Source organism: Perna viridis, chromosome 12 (assembly GCF_037379345.1).
Source record: "Perna viridis isolate PV_CMFRI_1.1 ecotype Kerala chromosome 12, ASM3737934v1, whole genome shotgun sequence".
Classification (NCBI taxonomy): domain Eukaryota; kingdom Metazoa; phylum Mollusca; class Bivalvia; order Mytilida; family Mytilidae; genus Perna; species Perna viridis.
This window is the reverse complement of record NC_142456.1, coordinates 11,653,622-11,675,930: the sequence shown is the minus strand read 5'-3', so window position 1 is coordinate 11,675,930 and position 22,309 is coordinate 11,653,622. Positions and strand designations below refer to the sequence as shown.

At 34.0% G+C, this 22,309-nt stretch overlaps 2 protein-coding genes, 1 long non-coding RNA gene and 1 pseudogene across 11 annotated transcripts in view; 2 read left to right on the top strand and 2 right to left on the bottom strand.

Annotated features, from left to right (window-relative positions):
* The window catches only part of LOC148601200 (uncharacterized), a 166,685-nt gene that overhangs the window by 103,965 nt on the left and 40,411 nt on the right, over positions 1-22,309 (top strand). The gene's annotated exons all lie outside the window — the stretch shown is intronic.
* LOC148601201 (monocarboxylate transporter 13-like) overlaps positions 1-22,309 on the bottom strand; it is a 149,881-nt gene that overhangs the window by 117,527 nt on the left and 10,045 nt on the right. The gene's annotated exons all lie outside the window — the stretch shown is intronic.
* Positions 132-16,447, bottom strand: LOC148601203 (uncharacterized). Of its 2 annotated transcripts, XR_015917366.1 has the most exons (8): positions 16,311-16,447; positions 14,753-14,867; positions 12,607-12,725; positions 7,424-7,614; positions 6,628-6,737; positions 4,176-4,275; positions 3,256-3,385; positions 132-1,801 (listed from the first exon to the last, which is right to left on the bottom strand). It is a non-coding gene; the product is annotated as an uncharacterized LOC148601203 (long non-coding RNA). The 2 variants fall into 2 exon arrangements; XR_015917367.1 differs by lacking the exon at positions 7,424-7,614.
* On the top strand, positions 15,818-19,580 carry LOC148601202 (uncharacterized; annotated as a pseudogene).

Genomic DNA, 22,309 nt, shown 5'->3' with positions numbered 1-22,309 from the left:
CTTATTGGTCAATTTGCTCAAATTTCTTTGTTGAAAATAGGGTAACTTTGCTAAGGGTTTAAAAAAAAACCTGGATGGATTTTGGTAAGTGTTGTTCAAAAGTAAAGGTAAAAGATAGGGGAATGGCAACATATATTTTTTCAATTTATTTAAAATAAGTGGAATACAAATACTTTCAACTATTATCATTACACAATTATCAAGTATCATGATACTTGCGAGAAACATACTTTAAATTATATAAATAACCCCATTCCCTCAAAGTGTTGTAATACTTTAAACAAATGCTACTACCAATTAATTTAATGTTAATTCCAGTAAGTAGTTAAAACTATCACGAAAGAAACTAGAGGCTCAAGAGAGCCTGAATCGCTCACCTGGTTAACCATTTCCTTATTTGAAAAACTTGAGGAATGAGACAGGCTAAGTTAAAATCAACTAAATTGTCAAATGCAGGAAATGCTTTTCATAGCATTTTCATGGCCTGAACCAGAATTTTGCTAAAGGCAACAATTTTTTTTTTTTTTTCAAAAACCCGTCTTAATCCGAACGGTCAATTTGTGTGGGATACCCTAAGGAACATGTATGCTAACTGTCATTGAATTCTGTAAAATGGATTTTGAGAAGCAGATTTTCAAAGTTGCATATGCGAAAATATAAAAAAAACTGTTTCAGGGGCCGTATGACCAATCGTTTTGAAAATTTTGGTCATAGGTCTGTCTCATAATGCTAATATTACCCAGACAGAAATTTGCTAAAGGCAACGATTTTTGAGTTATTTGCAAAAAATTGCCATCTGAACCTATGTTCTATTTTTAGTAACGGCGGCAATATTTTTTCATGAATCAACAATACCAACAACCATTTTGTGTGGAATACCCTAAGAAACATAAATGCCAAATTTCATTGAATTCTGTCCAATAGATTTTGAATAGATTTTCAAAGTTGCACATGCAAAAAATCCAAAAAAAAATCTGTTTCCGGGGCTGTAACTCCTACATCAGTTGACCAATCATTTTGAAAATTTTGGCATAGGTCCATCTCATGATGCTGAACAATTTTATTCCTGCCAGATATTTGCTAAAGGCAACGATTTTTGAGTTGTTTGCAAAAAACTGCAATCTGACCCCTATGTTCTATTTTTAGTAACAGCAGCCATGTTTTTTCAATGATCAAAAATCCCAACGATCATTTTGTGCAAAACACCCTAAGGAATAATCATGCAAAGTTTAAAACCTGTCAGTTTAGTAGTTTCAGAGGAGAAGATATTTTAAAATTTGTCCACGACGACGATGGACCCCAAGTGAGCTAAAAAGCATCGTTATAGAAATATCCTTATTGTGACATGAATCGCCATTCATACAGAAGTTTAAAGGTACCAGAAGTTCAGCAGGTTTTTTTTTCCACACTCATTTGTAATATGCAATCTATCAAAATTTCATATTCTATGTATTTTCTAAAATAAAATAAACCTATTTTTTTTAAACTTCTATCCTTAAAAATCTGAGAGAAAAATGCTCATTACAAACTGTGTCAGTATACCAATCTGTTATTCCAAAGTTCTTCTTCCTTTCATTTGAACAGGGTACGTGACTGATCAACCTAATGCCGGAAAATAAATGCTATTTTTCCTCCATTCCCCTGGGTGAACAAATAGGAAAAGTGTTTTTTTTTTTTTCAAAAAAATACATCCATTTTATGACACAAATAAATATTTACAAAGGTCTAATACTATAGTTTGACCCTTGTCTGGGAATATTACAATCACTGAACACATCAAGGAAGACAGCTTTTTTCCCTCCTGAAAAAAAGAAATAAATTCAATGCAGTTCAATCCATAAATAATGAAAACTGAACAAAATAAAACCATATTACTTATGGCTGTCATGAACTTGTAGTGAATCCATCTGCACAATGAATACTTATTTGTACAAAATGCCAATAGTTTTTCTTTCTTTTTTCTTCTTCCCTGAATTGACTTTTTATGAGCAACTGAGCGGGTGTTGCTAGAAAAACAGAGGATGCTTACCATATCAGTGCACTATGGTTATGCTTCCAGTTTTTGTGGAGTCTTAGATGCTTATTTACTTCTGTTTTACCTTGCATGTACAGTAGTCCCACTCTTGAGAGAACAACCCATTTGCAACATAAAAGAGGCTTTACAAAAGGGGTGGTCTCTATAAAGGAATTGATCTGAAAATCAAAATGGCTGAAAATATATACAAAATGTTCCTTATGTAACAGATTTGCTTTTCTTTTGTAGGACCTTTATGTATAATCCAGATAATGTCTGTTACATGTTTTATGAATATTAAAATGCCTTTTATTATCTGTTTAAAATGCAAGTATGACACATTAAAATATAACAATGTATTTAAACATAAGATGCATTCATTAAAAGAACTTGAACGTGTACATTGTATCAGATTTACTTTGAAAAATGAACTGATGTCAGACTGTTTTCATAATTAAAATGTTCTCCTTTTTCCAAATAATATTTTGAATTTGCATTTTACACACCTTAAAATCTGCCGCCAGCTTCCTCAAACTGTGACCCTTTTCAGTTAATTTAATGACTTTAACTTTGTTTTCGAGTGTCAACACTTTCATTTTTTTTTAACAGATGTCATCTTTGTTTACCAATTGTGCAATCACAGAAGTGTAACTTTAACCTTTCAGGTCAAACTATTGAACATCCGGTCTCAAACTTCTGGTTTATCATTGTTATCAAAGTTGTCAATAAACAACAGCATGGTTGTTTTTGAGAGGACAAAGGATATTTTTGGCCGAAAAAAGGTGGCCTTCAAAAAGGGGTTAATTAGTATATAAAAGAGTTAATGCAAGAGAAATATGGCCAGGAGAAAGGAGTGGTCTTTCAAATGAGGGGCCCTAGAAAGGGGGACTGCTGTATAATATTTCAGTGATTTTTTATTCTTGGTTGTGTGTCAGTTATCCATGCCTGTCTTTGTCTCTGAATTACATTCTTTTAGTTTCCACTATAATCCTTGAACTCTCTCATCATTAGTTTGATAAAGAAGTGTATTTCTTATAAAAAACATATCCCCAATACATAAACAAAACTGTAAAATTTACTTATTTTATTCATCTCTTGCTTTCTAACCTACTAGGTAAATTAAGCAATGAAAAACACATTTTTTACTAAAATGCAGTTCTTTTTTCTGGAAAAGTAGAAAATCAACATTTTAACTACACAATTTGATTGTGCTTTATATGCTAACAAATAAAAATGCTTACAAAAATCTCTTAAGAATGTCATTTCCAAACAGTTTCCAAATACATAAACCTATGGTGCTGCTGCAGGGCACAGTTGTTCAGTTTAACCTAAACAACCTGGCATCTGACATCTATCATTGATTGCTTGATCCTATAAAAAACAGATAATTACTTTTAATACATGAAATAAAACACAATTTGCCAAAATTATACCACAATACTTGAAATTCTATGCATTATGCTATGCAAATTAGGCCTCAGACTGAATCATGAACAATTTATGGTTTACTGCAAGAAATATCACTAAAGTATGATAAAAGAAGATATTCCAGACCTGTCAACAACTACAATATTCGTCATAATAGAAATTTGCATTAAAATTGTTCTACAACATGGCAAACATGAATAAATTTGATATTAAGTGACCAAAATCCTCAAAAATATATATTATTTTTAGAAAAAATACCAATTAAGAATAGCAAAAATGCATTAGGTGAGTGATTTTTACTTTCAAATGTAAGTGTGCACACATACACAGAAAAATTCTATATCAGCCCAAACACAAAAATATGTTTGTTTGCTGTTTCTCAACCCAATGATTTAAAGCTTAGGTCAGTAGGTAGGAAAAAACAAATTCTTCTATTGAAATTATCAGAGAGGAAGAAATGCATAAGGAATGTAACATAAGTGAGGTAATTAGTTAGTCTCGTATCCATGATGATTTATTATTATTTTATCCATAATTTTATGTTGCTTATGATGTTATATAAAAAGTGTGTATCAATTATATCATTGATATGTTAATTTGTAATTATATTGTAATGATCAATATCTTGAATTATGATACATGTACAACTTTCATGCATATAGAATGTTTCAAGAAATTTGATTTTAACTTAAAAAACCTAGACCAATCCACAAAGATTGGGAAACTGTCAAACCTTAAAGTCAAAAGCACATGTTTTCTACTTTCACTTTGGTGGTGTTGTGCTGCAGTACTCCTTATCAACTGGACATACCTCCTCTTTCCTGTCTTTGAATCTGTATATAAAAATCACACATTTTATCTACTTGGATACATCTTTAAATATGGCCAAAATTCAAGTCAAAAATTACATGCAGCTGTTTAAAAAAAAAAACATAAAAGGAACTCTGACTATTTTATTAGCCTCCCTGTTTTGACGTAGACCCGCTCAAGAATATCAATACAATACTTGTACCTATTACTATAGGCAAAGTTTGCGATAAATTTTTTAAAAAAATCTTGAGTAAATGTGATATGTTTTGAAATACCTTACAAGTTTTTTTTATAACTTCCATGGGAAATAAGGTTGTAGCCGACAAAGAAGTTGGTTTGTTAAGGGCAAAATTTGGCCTCAAAAACAAAGTCTACATGAAAAAACTCTAATATTGTTTCTCAAGCTCTTTAATGTGTTCTATAGTTGATTTGATTGGTTTATGGTAATAATTTGAACATATAAGCCCTTCAAACTTGACCGAGATTGGAAAAATCTGTTAAAAAGGCTGGAAAACACCAAATTTTGTGTAGTTTATTACTCTTTGAACAATGGCCACATGCATGTTGAATCTCTTGCTTCATATATTTTGTGTATAATTGTCAGTTACAACTCGTGTAAAAATATCTTGAGTCAACAGATGTGTGGCAACTTCCGCTCCACACAAAAATCACCGTAAAAATTGCAGAAATGTTCAAGGTTTTTGTAAAAGTCTCATAAATGCACACTGTTATTTCTGGAATAAAATCATAAATCTTGTCAAAAACATCTTAAATTCAGTGTTTGCCACCATTTTACTATACTGCTATTACTTAGAAATCAGATAATCAAATTTTCAAAAAAGCCCAAATTAAGAGGCAAAAAAGGGTCCTTACCAAACATTCTCCTTTATAGGTATAAATTCTGAAAAAAAAAACTCCCATTACTTTCTATGCTTAGCCATCACAAAATCAACACCCATATTTTTTTACCATTCAAAACCTGGATTTTTCATATATTGTTTAGATAAAAAGATATATAGTTTCATCTTATGCCGCTGTCAAACTATATGGTCATGCAGAACTTTTTGGCAATTCACATGGCTTGTTTGTAAACAATGTATTTCAGCACTGTGTTTCTATACAGGACATCCCTATTCTTTAGATCTTTGGTGAAAAAAAATATTTCAGTTCTTGAAAAAAAAAAAAAATAAAAATTACTAGAAAAATGAAAGTACTGTAAGAAAAAAATTCAAACCAAGCAGTGTTATTCAATGGTCTAAGTTCTGGCACTCATTTCCTTACCTCAAATTTTTCTCCCCAAAATGGGCAGTGCTTGTTGATCTCATGAATATTTAGTGGTTTTATACCTATAAGGGAACAAATTCCATCCAACCTAAATATTTTTCAGTAAATTACTCATTTTTATATTCAAAGACCAAATATTATGCTTTATTTAGTATCTTGCCTCCACTTGTGGCCAGAGTAAATTTTATATTATTCAGCAAAACTTTCAGGGGTTGAACATTTTTTTGGGAAGACCCGAGCCCTGGACTTTTTCATCTTTTGTACACTAAGCCCGAACAATGTTATGTCAAGTCCCAATCAATATAAATGCAATTTTGTTATCTGATATTCTTATGTATAATTCTAGGTTTGCAGGGAAGAAGACACAGTGTCAATTGATTCCATCTCCACATCTGATGCCTTGTCATCAGCTTTCCATTTCTGCATTTTTTTTAACTGTGAAATTATAATTGAGCAACGATCTTATCCTCAAAAAATTATCAACAAAATTTGATCTTTATCATTCCAGCGCTTGATTAATAAAATTTGTAGCATGTCAAAAAATGTGTCTGATCAAGCGCAGGTGTGATTCAGACTTGAGAATGACTAATCAATAGATCGATCTAGTAAATACCCATTCTAAAAATAAAGTTATTACTATTTATAGGTCAGGGAATAGATCAAGAAACATGGTCCAAATAATGACAACGAAATCTTTCAAAAATTAGTTCTATTTTTTTTAGATTTGCCATGCCCGACAGACTTATTTCATTGAAAAACGACAAGTCCCGAGGTGCATTTTTTTTAGTCCTGGGCATCGGGCTTTAGGAATTTTCAACCCCTGACTTTTCAATTTAAAAAAAATTCTGTTGATTTCTTGAAGAAAACCACTTAACCAAAAAAAAGGCACAAGAATATCTGGTAATGATAATCAAATATTGTTTCTAGAATTTTACAATGTAATTTCATGACAAAATTTTAAAAAAGGGACACTATGCTGTTCACTTGAAAAAATACAAGTTTAGGAATGGAAACACACCCCACAATAAAGGGCTTACACATACAAATTCTGAAGTATATGAAATACAAGTGACTTATTTTGTGAAACTAACACTGGATGAATATGATCTTGTGACTAAATCTCCAACAAGCAAACATTCAACAGAAATTCCAGTCTCCATGACATCTATGCAGTTGTTGTGTACAAATCAGGCAGCTAAGACTGAAGTAGAAAATGTGCTGAGAATAAAATTAAGACTGCACAAGACAAATCTTTACATTAATCTAACTAAATAAGTTATTCAGAAGTACTTTGATATATGAAAGCCATATTTATACATGTAAAAAAAGAAAGTTTTTCAATACATGTAAAATAGAGAGTTTTGGAGTTTTTCAAATGTCTATGGTAGAACACATGAAAATAGCTCCCCCCCCCATTTTTTTTTGAAATCCCTAAAAACAAGAGAAACCTACATAAAACTTTTATTTTTATTCACTGTCAAGAAATACAGTTATGAAATTACTATAAAAAGTAGATATGGAAAACAGAAATATGAGCATATGATGTAAATGGTGCATGATAAAAAAAATAATGAAAACAAGGGAGGTAATTAAATAGACCATTTTTCAACTGATTGATTATATGAAAAATAAATCCTTTCTAAAATTGAATTAGAAGGAAATTTATAGTAAAAACTTTTATTTGTGCCTACAGATCTGAAAGAAAGACAAATAGAACTGTAACAATAGGAAAAAATAGTGACATGTAGAATAAAGTATTTAGAGAGCACATACAAATGTCACCGAAGTAAAAAGGTTACTTAGACATGATTTATTGAAAGAACAGAAATGGGATTCAGCTTGAACAGAAGTGGCAAAGTGTACTAAGTGCAAATACAAATCAAAAACCTTTAACTTGTACGAAGACGTTGAAAGCAACAAGCACGGTCGTCGTGCAGCCAAAATACATGTAAATGTAGGCAGGCAAGTGGGTCTTCAACACACACCAATAGGTACATCAAGTTACCATCAAGTTTGTATGGCATCAAATATCCCCCCTCCATCTGTATCAGGTATGCAGTATAGATCAAATTAAGTGGCTAAAATAACAGAAAAGAAAAATGAAGACATGAAAATGCAGAGAGAAAAGGTAAAAAGGGTGAAAAGACTACATGGCTAGGATCCTAAGACAAAAAATGTCCAGGCCGATGGAATCTATATCAGCAGAATATATTAAGGTATTGGAAAAACGCCATTCCAACTAGCAACACAGTCTAACTTCTCTGTAACTGACAATGAAACATTCAAACATTATGTTGTAGCCACAAATCAAAAATCAAAGCTGTGCTCATAAAAAAGAAAAAGCATACAGTAAACCAGAGGCTCACGTGAGCCTGTATCGCTCATCTGGTTTAATTACTTGCTAAATATTTCATATAATTTTGCGTAAATTTACAAGGAATTTTCCTTAGATGAAGATTTTCTTGCAATTTAAAGCATTGGTAAACAGGAATTATTGCATGGGACAGGTTGGAAAGGGGACATAATGCATAGTTTGCAACCCCAACATACTAAAATCCGGAACCAGGCCTTTAAAAATGCAGAAATTGCCATTGTTTTGCGGAATCCATGAAATTTCTGCAAAACACAGCGTTTCTTAGCCTCCAACATGATTACTTTGCTAAAAAACTAATCTTATTAAACTAGGCATTTCACATCCAGTTTTGTATGGAAATATAGTTTACAAGGCACATAAATGCAAACAATGTCCATCAAATCTTAAGAATTATTTAAATAGACTGATTCATAAAGGATATAAATTCGACATTGTTGTCAGATCATTAAATCTTGTCTTTGTAGGAAAAAATATTGATACTCTTATTAGATCATTACATTATAACTTAATCATTCATATTTTAGCATTTTAGTCATTGCACAACTTCTTGCTAGACCAACATAGTCTATGATGTTGCAGTTCTAAATCCTTTGGAAGTTTTGTAACTGATATTTTTTGTGTTGGGAGGCTTGAAGATTTGTCATCCTTATTTGTGTCCTGAGCTTGCTTTCAGTAACTGCGAGCATTCATTGTTTATACCTCATTTGTTTGTCTTCTATGTTATTGTTAATAATTGTTGAGGTACTTTTCTAATGAATTGGATGTATTTCAGGTTGATTTTTACTGTGTGTCTAACTTTGTATTTATTTTAGCCTTTGACCATATAGAGGGGGAGGGTTTGGATCCAACAAAACTAGTTTAACCCCGCTGCATATTGTTTGCGCCTGTCCCAAGGCAGGAAATATAGTCGCTGGCATGTAGTTGTCTTTTTTTAAAACATTTTAGTTTCTTACCATAAATGATAAACTGATATAGTATTGAGGAAGGGCCGGACCTTTTTCGGGATGCTGGGATCAGAGGTTTTTAAGCTCAGGATTTCGGGATTTCTAAGAATTAAGCCCGGGATTTCCGGAAATAAATCCACCGGGAATCGGGATTTTAGCAGTTTTTAAGTTCCTTTGTTGTTCGGGATTTCGGGATTTAGTAAAAATAAAGTCGGGATTCCGGGATCAGACCCCCTCCAGCCCCCTTCAGTATTGTGTTCACTGATTTATCCACTTTGTTTTTATTGGGGCAATTTAGAGCTTGCTACATGGAGGAAATTTCCCACTTGTTGAAGATCATGTGGCGACCTCTAGATGTATATTTTCTCAAGCGGAAACTTTGGTTAAGTTAAGATCCACAGTGGCAGCCATTTTGAAATGGCAAAAGAATCACAAGCTTTCATCTCCTCATGCCAACGATCATTTGTTTCCAGTTTTGTTTCATTTGGTCAAGCGGTTTCCGAGAAAAAGATTTTTACATGTTTTTCTCATAGGGTCCAATGTTAAAGTAAGATCCTCAGTGGCGGCCATTTTGAATTTCCGATTGGCACCAAAATCACAAACTTACATCCCTTCATAAAAGTGAACATTTGTGTCAAGTTTTGTTTAATTTGGTCAAGTGGTTTCCGAGAAGAAGATTTTTACATGTTTCTCCCATAGGGTCCAATCTTAAACTAAGATCCTCGGTGGCGGCCATCTTGAATTTCCGATCGGCACCAAAATCACAAACTTTCATCCCCTCATACCAGTGAACATTTGTGTCAAGTTTGGTTTTATTTGGCCCTGTGGTTTCAGAGAACAAGATTGAAATGTAAAAGTTTACGGACGGACGACGGACGCCAAGTGATGGCAAAAGCTCACATGGCCTTTGGCCAAGTGAGCTAAAAACTAAATTAACATGCAAGACAGTATTGGAAATGAACAAGCCTGGGCAAGAACTGCGAGATGGGTTTGAGCTTAATGAAGTAACCACAGATCCAGACAGTAGTGCATATAATGCTGCAGAAAGCATGGTCAACAAAGGTCTTACTTCAACTGAACCAGTACATTACCTCAACAAAAGACCCATGTCAGCCAACCATAGGAAGTATGTGACAAATCTGTCAAGTGTGTGTGATATAATGCCAGCTCGCTTGAAAACCCCCCAAAAAAAAACACCTCCATGGGCTGTTTGCTTCTGACATAGCAGCAAGGTGACAAGCAGAATACATGACACTACAAAATTCCTGATGGGGCTCTATCAAAACTATCATATGTTACTGATGCCATAGTATCATAGTGAACTGTTCCTGTGGTAACCATTCAAAATGTTAACTTTATTTATTTGCATGTTCAAAAATTAAGAAATCTAAGACTTGGATTGAAAAAAATGCTTACTTAAAGCAGGGAAATTTTGAAATTGAATCAAATGAGAAGTCCAAACATGTTTTACAACAAATTATAAACTACCGCCTAGATAAAGTGATGCTTGCTACATATAAGTTGAGCCCCGTAATCACGCTATTAGAAGTACTGTACCAGCAAATATAAACTATGCGAGAAATTTTTCCAGTTGAATCCATACGCCAATCCATAAAGTCAACAAGGGCACTGGCAACTCTATCATCAGACTGTGTGTAGTCTGATCAAATCAGGGTCAACAGTGGCCAAGTCACTGAAAACCAGAGGCTCCTAGGAGCCTGAATCGCTCACCTGGTTGAATTTTGCCTTTCAAGGGCAATAAATTAAACAAGAAATTCCCCAACAATTTTGACTCAAGAAAACTTTGATAGGACTTATCATAAGTATCATTTCAGCAAATGAAAGTTAAAATCTATCATAGTTTTCAAGACATTGGCTGAAAACTGAAAAAATAAAAACCTGTCATTTTCCCCTGTCAAGGGCAATAACTCTTATAAGGAGGCATCTAACAACTCTTATGCCTGAAGACTTTTGTAGTCCTACAAATAAGGATCGTATCATATTTTGAAAGAATTTGGCTAAACCTAATGGTTTTGGAGATATATGTGAAAAACTACTGTCTAACCCCTTTGTTCTATTTTTATTAACGTGGACCATTTTTTTTATGGATCAAAAATCCCCACATCAGTTCTATGCAGGATACCCCAAAGAACACTCATTAGAAGTTGGGTACCAATTGGTCAAGCAGTGTCAAAGGAGAAGATTTTTTAAAGAAATAACATTAAAAATAGGAAAAAACATTGAAAAAGAGCAATAACTCCAACATGGCTTATCATATGAAAATGAAAATTTTTTAAATCAGCTAAACCTACAGTTTTGGAGATATTTGCAAAAAACTACTGTCTGACCCCTATGTTCTATTTTTAGTAACGGAGGCCTTTTTTTTTGATGGATCAAAAATCCCCACTTCAATTCTATGCAGGATACCCCAAAGAATATTCATACAAAGTTTGGTACCAATTGGTCAAGTAGTGTGAGAGGAGAAGAGTTTTGAAAAATTGTTTAACGACGACGGACAAGTACGACGGACTCCAAGTGATGGCAATAGCACATACGGCCTTTGGCCAGGCGAGCTAAAAATGGCACTTTGAAGATATGGGTTCCCAGAAAACACACCTATACTAGCTGAAACTGACACACAATACAAAAAAATTCTTGTCACCATAGAACAACACAGTTTCAGCCTTCTACCCAAGCTAGAAGCTCACTAGCAGAAATGTAACAGTAAAGAAGAAACTTATAGTTTCATGATGCCTCCAAGTGATGGCAATAGCACATATGGCCTTTGGCCAGGCGAGCTAAAAATGGCACTTTGAAGATATGGGTTCCCAGAAAACACACCTATACTAGCTGAAACTGACACACAATACAAAAAAAATTCTTGTCACCATAGAACAACACAGTTTCAGCCTTCTACCCAAGCTAGAAGCTCACTAGCAGAAATGTAACAGTAAAGAAGAAACTTATAATTTCATGATGCAAACATATTTTGTAAGACAGCAAGCAATCTAAGATCACTTGGACGAGATCCAGAGTGCCCAGGCTATCCTGGTAACTGTTCAGCCAACATGAAATGGAGTGCTACAATAGGCAATGAAGAGAGGTATTTTGAAATACTGGGTGATATGCTAAATGACCATTTATATTTGGACAATTAACAACAGATGGTGATAGTCATACGTTCAGATGATTTAGCCGGAAACAAGAAGAAAATTTAATTATCATACCTGAGAACCGTCGCGACACCAGATACTTAGCCAAATCACAAATGCGAGACTGTGACAATGCTAAATTTAATGAAATGATGCTACAGTTTGTAACTAAAACAGATTGCACAATGCTAAAAAAAAAAAACGATTTGCTTTTGACTTAAGCAACAGCTGCACAAAGGGTTCAACTTCGCTCTTAGTCTTAGGGAGTTTGCAAGAGATATGAACAAACTTGTAAACAGATTTAGCTATGCAACAGATAGTATCATTGCGTGTTATACAAGACATTGTTTAGAAAAGTACAAATCATACTCCTATGTATGTAAAGGTACTGAGCAAGATCACTGGGGCAAAGACTTTATGCCAGATGTGGAAGCAAAATGCTTGTACATGACAGAGGATGATAAGAGACTTGGGTGTAATATAATCAACATTAGATTTGGTCGGACAAACTTCGTTAAGACTCGTTTTGGGACAGTGACACTTAAGTGTGAGGCTGTAAACCGAGGCTATGGAAAGTCAGATCCAAAAGAATCCACTCACCTGAGGATCTGTTCTGCTCCTATTAATTCATACTACTGTCTGACTACAAGTGCAAGCAGGATTAATCATGGACCAGGGGAATCTTGCCACTTCCGACAAATTTGTATCCAGTCACCAAGCTGAAAAGACAAAATGAGAAATATGAATATGATAAACAAAAGACACAAAAAATGAAAAAAAGTTAAGAATTGTTTCTACAATCAGGAATTTTACAACTTATGACTCAATACTGGATGAGCCTGGAACATATAAACAAGAGGCTCCCAGGAGCCAAAATCCCTCATCTGTTTAAATTTTTGCTTTCAATTGCAATAACTGTAACAAAATGGTGTTGGACAAGTATGACTCCATGAAGACTTTGTTAGGGCATATCATGAGGATCATTTCGTCAATCAAAAGTTTCATTCTATCTATTATAGTTTTCAAGATATTATCATATTTTTTTTTAATTCAAACTCATATTAAGTATTTACATTTCATGTCATTTAAAGACATACAATTTGTGTTATTACTAAGAGCACTGAAGATGAAATGTGTAGATTTCAGATATTTAATATCACAAATCTACATGTATTTACCATATTTGACTGCACAAGGCAAACAATAAGGGCATCTTACCATATTTGACTGCACAAGGCAAACAATAAGGGCATCATGTTAATATAGTATTAATGTATGGCTTTTTCTGTATTGGCCCTGTTACATGCCCGAGGTATTAATAATGGCCATTACAGCCATCCGAGGCTATTAATAAAAAGGGCATATTACAGGGCCAATATGGAAAAAGCTTTGCATTGATACTTTTTTTAACCAACTTTATATCTATTACTGAAACATATGATTTCACCTTAATTTGAAATAAGTCTGTATCTCGATGAATCAAATATTTATGAAAATAAATCATGATGGTGTTGTTTCTAATAATCACCCCCCCCCAAAAAAAAAGAAAATAATAATTAATCTCTAGTACAAGATTAAACATACCTAATAATTCAATATACTCAGTTCCAGTACCATCTTTCAACAAATTTAAATCTCCTAATCTAATTACATGTAATTGAATTAGATCACTCTTACTTAAAGTTGTCACTTATTAAAGGTAAGAAAAACTATTAATGCCCCATACTAAAATTAGTAATGCATGGCTGTGATTTCCTAGTGACCGGCTGTAGGAATTTCCAAATCGTAACTACCAGTTGTAAATGATGGGCATTTCTATACATTTTATGTTGGATAATAAAATTCTATAAAACTTTTAAAGTTTGGACAAACAGAGAAGACAAGCAATAGTTAGAATTGCAAACTAATTCTTGGTCTATTTATTAACAATTGACATTATTTCTATCTTACATCTACTCCACATGATTTTTCATTGATACATGTAGGAATTAATACACATTTGTACATATATGTAAATAAACTAAACTGGTCATTGTGCCCTGTACAAGTAATACAAATGTACACTCTCCCTTGCATAACTACTATTTATCCTGTCACATAATATGTGTCTGAACAAGGTTTAATTTAATATATATACATGTATCTTCATATGTAGACTGCTCTATTTAGGTTACAGACCACCAATTCAACCAATGAGCATTTGGAACGTACGCAAAAATAGTTCTACGCAGAAATTACCCCTGTTCCTCATAGTGCTGTGAAAAAAGTTCTCATCTCCTTTAAAAAATTTAAACAGTTTCTGAAAGGAAAAACATTTCTGTACATTTTATAGGTGCATTTTGCTTCTTGTGATGTGAAGCCTAATCTCCATAATGATTTCTAAATATACCCCTATCTTGTGAAAACACTGGGATTTCCCATGCTATTTATAGACACTTCACTTCCGGTGACCAGTACTGCACTGCAAGTCAGCTAACCCCACATGCCATTCAGAGGATTGTGAGCTGGCATATGTAGAATCATGCTGATATATAGTCCTCTGCAGGTTAAAGTTAAGGTAAAGTCCAGAGAAGCCATTGAATATTGTGAAATTAGCATAGAAGCCTATGGGAAGTGGAATTAGTGGTTTTTAGCCTCTACTGTTATTGGATGAATATATATATAATAAGGTTAAGATTATGTTTTGTAAAAATAAATTCATCTTTTCTGATAGTTTTCAAGCCTTTTCCTATTTTTTTTTACTTACATTTATTTCAAACAGTGAATGTGATTTTTAAAAACTTCAGGAAACACATGGATGTATGTACAGGTACGTGTATCTCCGTTGTTCCACTGTTGCTGTTGTCAAGAACCTACCTCGCCTGGGAAAAAAATATAACTCCAAATGTATTATCCACATCAAAGCATAGCTTTTCCATGATAGGAAAGGCAATCATTGTCTTATTTGCAGCTGTCAGCTGTGTCTGAATTTTGTTTATGTTACATGATATGTGTAAAATATTCCCATCATCCATCGAGAACTGCAATAGGATACAAGAGTACAATTATTCGTAATGCATTTTCCATAGGGTACCTATGTACTTTGAAAATTAATTTCAACAAAACCACACAAATTAGCAGAAAATGGGTTTCAGTTCCTAAAACTAGAAAAGCATACTTTTTATTTGCATAAAAAAAAAGTATATGGTCATGCGGCAAAAGTTGATCGAAATTTCAGTTGTTATGGACTCTTGAAAATTCAGCACAAAATACACTGGAAAAAAATGAAGCACCTAGATTTCATTTATGAGAAATCATTTCAACCCTATAACAAATTATTAATTATTACCAAAATAAAATCAATCATAAATGGGTAAGTTTTGAAATGAAAATAAATTTCAAGCCATATCCAACCAATCAGGTACCACCTTGTATTCAGTACTCAGTACCATGTTGGAGTAAAAAAGTTCCCGGTAGAATGTAAACAAATAATTGCGCATTTGTATCCTATCAAAACATGAAGCGGTTAAGAATCAGTACTCAAGTTCGCATTTATAAAGCACATCTTAACACAAGTACAGAAACCAAGTTAGGTGAAAATCTGTTAAAGTTTAGTCGAGATATTCCCTTTTTAGGTTGGAGTGCGAGTTTGCGGCCAGTGCTGAAAAATTTCCACAGAAAGCAAAAATCAAAAATTAAAAATGGAAAATTTCTTGTTAAAATATCTTAGAAATTATTCTCACTTATGTTTTCCAACACTTTAAGCAATACTCCTTTTATGCATGTACAAGTTGAAATCTAAATTTATTAAGGGTAGAATCTACCCTTTTAATAGTAAAAATACAAAAAAAATGGAAAAAAGGTTCAAAACTTTCTAAATTAAGTGAAATGAAGATCCACTTTCTAACTTTATCATGTAATTTTTAATCGTTGGTGATAAGAGGTACCAGAATGACAGCAACAAATTTTGCTTGTCATCATAATAACTATAGAAGAGCCATGAGATCATCAAATGGCATCTTTGAAGAATTTTATATGTTTGAAGGGGGGGCACCTGTTGTTTATCCTGTAAATAGTGCAAAGACTGAACTTTTCACATCAACCTGTACTGCAAAACAAGTGTATAAAATAAACTTGCATCAGAGCACATCAACACTTATCAATGCTAAATTAACAGAGTCAACATTTCAAATTTATAAAATGTCAGGATTCAAAAAAGGAAATAAATACACATTTAAATCTGGGAATTTACCTCACAAAAAAGCAAGGACTAAACTTTCAACAGTGAAAAGTGACTTAGAAACACCTAAATACATTAGACTTACAAGGAAAACTCATGAACTGGTTGTTAATGATCCATACACTGATCCTGAGGAGAAGGCAGAGCGGTCCAGTTGTGCGGCCAAGTTACTGCGACCAAAATCTAAATCTGTTCCTGTTGCTAGGAAATCTAAGAAAGGAGCTAAAAAAAAAAAGGTAGGACATGTAATAATAAATAATGTAATTAACTTACAATCAAACAGCTTATTAATGTAGATTAAAAAAAAAAAAAATAAACAATATATGCCATATGTGCACAATTTTCAAACTATTTAGTTTTTCCTTAAAACTTGCTAATTTATTTCCAAGAACACAAATTCTTGCACTTTGTATAGTAATTAACCTTTATTTAAGTTATAAAGTAGGAAAAAATCAACTAGATATCAGCCAAATGTACATAAATGCTCCATTAAAAAAAAAATATTAAAATTAAGGGGGAGATAACTGTAAATTGCATTTGAATATAGAAATAACTTTAGTGTTAGTAGGACATAAAATATGGTTTCTTCTCTTATTTTCAGGTTGAATTCTGATTCCCACAGAGTGCTGTGCCTTTACAAGTCAGAAAACATGTGGAATTGCGCATTTAGAGAGCATATGATGAAAAGTCCAGACTGTGATGGTATTTTACTATACGATTTGGACATAGAAGAAAAAAGAGGTTTCTCATCAAGATTTCGACTTATTTGCGCATCGTTTAAATACTTTTCGAAGATGTATACACAGTATGAGGAACTTGAAACCGGCAGACCGGGTAGAAAACCCTCAAAACCAACAACTGGTGTACTAGTTGGCCTGAGTCAGACTCCAATTTGTCCTACAAGCTTGTGCAAAATCTTTCTAAGTGGCAATATCTCAACTCCAGCAGCCTCTAGCCTGCAAAGAAGGACAAATAAAGTATATAAAAACATTGTACAAGTTGTAAAAAAAGACATGAAAAGAAGAAGGGAAGAATTAGTTGAAATAAACCGCCTCCGAGGAAAGAAAAATCCAAGATGTATTAGTGTTCAAATGGATGGCATGTACAGCAACAGACCCAACCCAGGAATTGGACGCACACCGTTCCAACAAGCTAATCAGCTGAAAATGTAACAAAAAAACATAAAATTGTTAATTTGGTTGACAAAAATAAGCTCTGTTCAGAGCATTCTTCTTAGATATTGATTTTTGACTCAGGCCAACTCCAGTCTGAATGTACTGATGAATGCAGTGCTAATATTCCAATGGTGAAGAGCATTGGTGATGAATATGCATGGGCCAGGGAGTGCCTTGAAGACCTTTTAAAAGACAACATAGAAGTAGACTATTTAGTTACTGACCCAGACAGTTCAGCTTACAGAGCTGCAGTTGATTTGTATGAGGAGGGAAAATCAAAAACTGAGCCTCAGCATTTCATTGATACCAGGCATTTGTCGGAAAATATGCGGAAAAGTGTGGAAAAAGACAAAAGTCTCCTAAAAATCATACCAGCACGGACACAAAAGCAATGCCAAAAGCTACTGAATAACTTTGCAACAGACTTAACTGAAAGGTGCAATTCTGAAGTTGCTGTATGTACTAAGCAATTCGGAGGAAATTTTAAAAGAGTTAAATCAAAGATGTCTCATACAGTTGATGCAGTTATACGGTGCTACATGGGAAAACATGACTTATGCAAGAAACATTCTTTTGTATGTGGCAAGAGTGAGTGGCTCAAGAAGAGAAGTCTACTACCAAAGACATTCAAAATCATGCATACCCATGAAAACATGGATTTTATTCGTATCGCAGTAAATAAGTGCCTCGGACCAAAAGCACTTGAGAAGACCAGGCTTAATATGAACACTAACTTTGTCGAGGGTGTGAATCGTAGCATAAGGCGTTCCTTACCTTCAAATGTAATGTACAAAAAGAACTATTCTGGAAGGGCACACTCAGCCATCCATAGTGTAAATCTTGGTCCAGGTGAATCCATCCTTAAGTTGTGTAGTGCCTTACACTGTGACATTCCAGTTGGGAGTACAGCTTACCAGGCTCTAAAAAGTGTGCAGAAATTAGACATTTTACAAAAGCAGCATAAGCAAACAATGGAATACAAGAAATATAGAGGTGAAAAACGTGAAAAACTGTACAAACTCAGGGATGTCATTAGAAGCCAGCAGCCGGCAAAAATCGCCGCCTACTCTTTCAAACGTCGCCGGCTACTTTCGTACCCCACAAAAATAAAATTCATGAAATATTCTTCAAGACCCTCTTTATATAATATACTGACAATATTCATCCACAAATATTAAAGATTGCACTTGAATGACGCATCAGTGTGACTTTAATGTATTGTTCGGTTGCTAAAATAAATAGTCCGCGTTTTTTCCCTGTTTCTAAATATAGACTTTCTTATTTTTACTGAACTAAAAATACTTCGTTTCCGGTCAGCAAAAAGCAACATGTCGGGCCGTAAAAGGTCAAAGCCTGTGACACAGGGACAATCATCTATCTGTAGTTTTTTGTCACCAGGGCCAGCTAAGGCCAAAAAGACAGACAGTGACAATGGTAGATATAAATTAACAATCATATTATTGATGATATTTAATATCTTATTTTAATTCGATAAAATACTAGCAAGGTCATTGGGTATGACAAGTGCCATTTTTGTCAAAACAAAATTTTCAACAAGATTGGATCGATTGATGGTTCAAGCCTGTAATGAGAGAAAAGATTGATATGGGAGTGGTTAATTATGCTAGTTAGCAAAACAATTTAGAAAAAAAAAAATAATTAAAAGCTCAAATTATTTATAATTACTTTGTTGTCACTTGTCTTAAGTGGAAAAAAGAAGGGTCTATGCAATGGGGAACTTTTCAATAATAAACAATTTGTTCAAAATTTTTAAAAAATATCACATTTTTTAGGCTTAACAAACAGAAACTTGTATAAAAATTGTAATCTTATTGTCCTGTACAATGGCCCAGGAGAGCCCTAGAATGCAGGATATTGCACCATTTACCCCAGAGCTTACGGGGGCCGCGAGCGGCCCCCCGACCCCCAGCCATAATGGGCGGGTTCGCCACCTACTTTATCTAATTAGCCAGCTACTTAAAAACTTAGTGACATCACTGAAACTGTATGAAAAATTAAGTGAAATTATTGCGTATGAGAAAAACTCGCTACTGAAAAGTGAAAAAGAACAGAAACCTTCTTCTCGAAACAAACACACAGACCATTCCTACAGTGTAAAAAAAAGAAAAGGAGAATTTCTGTTAGAAAATAGTTTTTATATTAATAAAATGAAATATTAAACAATATGGTTTGTGTGATTTTGAGCAGAGGCCTTGACTTTTGCAGTGAATTCTCTCCTGGTTAAACTCATGTTGTTATATGGCTATGTGGTCTGGCTTGACACACAGTTTCTCATGGCAGATATGGCTGCACTCTTTGTCATTAAAAGATTTTTGAAAATCATCCCTTGTGATCCTATGCCTTATCATGTAGGAAAGCCTGTGTGCAGTCTCCCTTTTGCCCTCTCGATCAGGCCATTTCACTACTAGGACCCCATAACCTGACTTGGACTTCCGTGCCCCTATCCATTCAATGCATCCCTTCTCATTGCCCATTAAAATAGCCTTTTTGAAAAACTTTTTCTCAATATCAGCCCAAAAAGCATCAATTTTGAAAAAAAAAGAATGATCAAAGTCACCACAGAGTTTGCAGGAAAGCTAAGCACCAAAAAACAGTGATGAAGAAAAAAAGTGAATGTGATAGTACACATTCTCTATAGGATACAAGAGCGCAATTATTAGTAATGCATTTTCCATAGGGTACCTATGTAGTTTGAAAATTAATTTCATGTAGTGTATGAACCACAACATATCAATGCAAGTATGATGGCATTCGATTGTTTTCTTGTAAAAAAAATGCCATCCCTTTAATACTGTCCTGTCATTCTGACATCTGGAAAATCAATGAAGCGTTCTTCTCCTTAGCAAAAAATCCCTATCACTATCAGTATCTTAACACCCTTGCGTTTTAACATTGCCTAGAGAAAAAGAGGCAATGGAAATTAAGATAACCATAATCCATATTGGAGGGCTTGGCCTCAGGTCACCAAGAGGCTTATCTCTAAATCAATCCTTTAGCTAATATGGTCCACATACAAAATTAGTCCATATTTCCTCTGACCCTGCAACTCTCCTCTTTTTCATTTGGATATTGATATGTAGGGTTGGGTCAGAACGATGTGTTATACAAAAAATTGGAGATTCAGCGGTACCACAGAGTACAGCCCTTCAACCGCTTGCAATGACTTTCAAGTTGAAATTGTGCATGTCACACCTACCTAGTTCGTGGATCGTTATGGTGTATCCATCTGCACCATGAAAACTGATTTATTCAACGGGTCATAGTTTTCCTTTCCTCTTTTGTCTACCCAGACTTGACTTTTTATGAGCAACTCCGCAGGTGTTTCTAGAAAAGCAGAGGACGCTTACCCTACCGGTGCACCTGGTCCATGCTCCCAATTTTTAGTGGAGTCCGAGTTTTTCACTTGCTTTTGTTACTTAGTATGTATGATTTTAGTTACTCTACAGTGTGAGAAACCATTTTTCCCCAACTTGCCATTCTGGCTAGTGGAATATTGATCTTGCTAGTCAAATATAAATTCAACTACCCACATTTTCTTTTTTTTTTTCTGTACTATCATCTTTTTTCTCTTGGATTTGACTATCTCCTGTCTTTCTGCAACTATCTTTTCATTTGTTTTTAAATTTATCAAAAACTTTTCCATTTTCGAATATACCCTCCCATTTAAGTTTTTCAAGTACTTTACAGTAACAAAATAAGTACTCCATTTCTTGTTCATTTTTATTTTAGCAATAAACAACTAATTTGCAAGGTAACAAATCTTAAATTACCAAGATAATTTCGTTTAAATACTAATACGAGATCAGGACCGTCGCCTAGGTTTTGGCGCATCCCATTTACCAGAAATTAAAATGGCAGATCGTAAACAATGCTTTACAAGTCAATAAAATTGTGCATATCATGCCAAAATTCACTTGAAATATTCAAGCTAAACTTCTTAAAATGAAGGGAACATATTTATAATGTATGATGTTAAGGGATGTTTTACTAAGTAACCTGTTGGCTGGTTAACTTTCCTTGGACCTTGCCAATCAATTGATGGTCGCCAAATTGACGAGTGTAAGCAAATGAGAACTCGCCAAAATACACATCTACTCGTATTTGGCGAGCGGTTGTTTTCCACACTGCTCTATGTTCTTTGTTGTGAATGTCTGTTTTCCATATCTAGTCTTTGTCCCTAGATTACATTCTTTTTATTACCAATATAACCTTGGTTCCCTTGATTACTCTTTGATTCTGGAATCATTTTCCTGTATGCTAATACCAAATTAACTACAAGAATTACATTATGGAAGGAACAGAGCAGAAACGATTTTTAAGACTGGAATCTAACAGAATATTTCAAAATTCCACAGAAAACTCACATGTGTACTACCCTTCCGTTCCAAAAGTAACATGCTCTCTTTTACGGTTCAAAAATTTTAAAACATTTTAAATGTCAACAAAACAGGGTCTCAAATGGAAAATGATCAAAACTTCAAAAAAAAAGGTAATTTTTGTAGCAAATTTGGTATCAGCATACAGGAAAATGATCCTGGAATCAAACTAGGTAGATATGACATGCACAATTTCAACTTGATTCTTGAAAGTTGTTACAAATACAAGCAGTTGAAGGGCGGTACTTTTTGTATGGCACATCATTCTGACCCCAACCCGGCATATCAATATCCAAATAAAAAGAAGAGGGTTGCAGTGTCAGAGGAAATTTGGACCAATACAAAATGACCTGAAATGTTTTTAAAATGGACGTCCTTGTTTTGAATGTAGGTTAGTGAGGTCTTACCGCTGACGAATCTGCGAGAGCAGTGTACATTTTGTAAGTCAGCAAAAATTACACTATGACGATTTCAAAAGTTGTACAGAGCTTATATTTCCTGTTTGATTTATC